The sequence below is a fragment of the Grammomys surdaster genome, unplaced genomic scaffold (genome assembly GCF_004785775.1).
Source record: "Grammomys surdaster isolate TR1022 unplaced genomic scaffold, NIH_TR_1.0 125928, whole genome shotgun sequence".
In the NCBI taxonomy this organism is placed as follows: Eukaryota; Metazoa; Chordata; class Mammalia; order Rodentia; family Muridae; genus Grammomys; species Grammomys surdaster.
In genome coordinates, this window is record NW_021620751.1 from 3,146,844 (window position 1) to 3,148,991 (window position 2,148).

The window sequence follows — 2,148 nt, forward strand, 5'->3', positions numbered from 1 at the left end:
TTCTATCTAACAGTGCTAGGACCAGCTGTTGTGTTGTCTGCACAGTTGGTTTCTACCACAAATGAATGCCAATCATGCTCAAACTTCACAAAATCCAAACAGTGTGAAAACATTTACAAAGAGACGCTCCCAGGGGAAAAAAATCACCTGAGCTAAGGATACTACGAGGCTGATTGATGGTTAGAACCATGAGTGCAGAGGGCTGGAAAGGTGCAGGTCCACAGCAAAATTATCCTGGGCTATCTCTAGTTGCCGCAGAAGGCTTTAACGTGCCCCTGCATCTGACCCAACATCACTAGGATTGTCTGATAAAACTCTCTGGGAAACAGGCAAACAGAACTATCATCTCTACCACCTCAAAAGCTACATGTCTCATCAGATAACATCTCAGGCTCATCAAAGAGACTTCGACCTTTTACTGTAACACGTCTGCTTGCTGTTTCCATCATAAATTTCAAAAAATACCTTGATTTATGACTTTCTTTGTTCTGTTGCAATGAAAACTTTATAAAGTCAGTATCACATTAGTGATAGTGTTTGGGCCAAACAAATCCATGTCCCTAGGCCATTTTCACTCATCTTAGGTCTGGAATCAACCATCTCTGATTTCCCTTGGGATGTAAGCTACTTTATCACCTATCTATCTGTCTATCTATCTATCTATCTATCTATCTATCTATCTATCTATCTATCTATCTTTCTATCTGTGTTTCTTCCTTCCTTCCTGATATATATCTCTACCTCTATCTCTATATATATCTTCTTCTCTGGAACCCACAGAGAACATATCTCTGCCTCCCAAGTACTGTGATTAAAGGTCTGTGCCACCACCATGCTTGGCTATTTAAGGCACACATTAACCTAGTACCAAAGCCACTGAAGGACATTGAAAGAAAAGAAAATTATGGTCTGGTAATCCTGTGAGAAAAAATCTCCAGCAAGATTCCTGGGGAAGTAGATTTCAACAGCACATCAAACGGACCAGTCACTGTGATCAAGAGAGGTTTTCTTTAGAGATGAAGATGTCTGAACACATACACAATAATAAAGTTGACATACTGTAATACAAAATAAAGAATACAGCCCATGTGATCATCTAAAAAAAATCCAGGAAATGGCTTGGTGAATTTAAACATCTATTCGTGACAAAAACTTCAGATCATCTGTGAAAAGGATGTACTTCACCATACTGAAGGCTAGACATGACAGGACCACAGATAATACTACGAACTGAAAAAGATTTCAAAATGCAGAATCCAGATCTCAATATAATCCCAGAATTCAAGAATTGGTTCAGCTGGTATGAATATTTTAAGATTGTCAACCTTTACTAAAAACTTCTTTTCTAAAAGCTTTGGCTATATGAGTGCTTATTTTTCTATATATTTCCAGAAGTTGATGTTTTCAGTGTTGTCTTTGTTCTGTTTCCATACATTTAGAAAACTTATTTTAATTTTCTTTGGTTACATGTGGAAATTACTGTGTTTTGTGTTTGTGAGTTTGTGTGCTTGTGCATGTGTGTGTATCTGCACAGATGTGTATTCCTGTGCAAACCAGAGAACAACTTCTAGTTCTGCTTCTCAGCTGTCCACTGTGTGTGTGTGTATACACATGCACACGCATGCATTAGAGTCTCTCAGTGGCCTGAAATTATCAAATGATGTGGACTGGCTGGCCTGAAGGCACAGGGAACTGCCTAACTGTATTTCTCAGTACTGGGATGAGAAGCATGCATTAGAAAGCCTGCATTTTACACAAGTTCTGGAGTTTAAACTCAGGTCTTCCTAGTTGCCAGGCAAGCACTTTATGGACTGAGCTACCTCTCAGGTCCCAGAAACTTAATGTTTTTTTAGTGCGTTTCCTTTTTTATGTGTTAGCGAGTCTTTTCTCCTTTAACTTTTGGAGTATTTTACAACTTTTGGAAGGAGCATTATTCTTACTCTGTGAACTCTTTTTTTTTTTTTTTCAACTCATGAGATTTTTTTCCCCAGTGAAACACAGCATAATTATCCCCCTAGTTAATAATTACCAAGAAATTTGCACCATGACAAAAAAAAAAGCCTATGTATTTCAGAGATAGATTAACTAGGTTACTTTTTAACAAATGTTAGGTCAAAGAATACTATAAAAATTTGGTTTTGCCCAGTC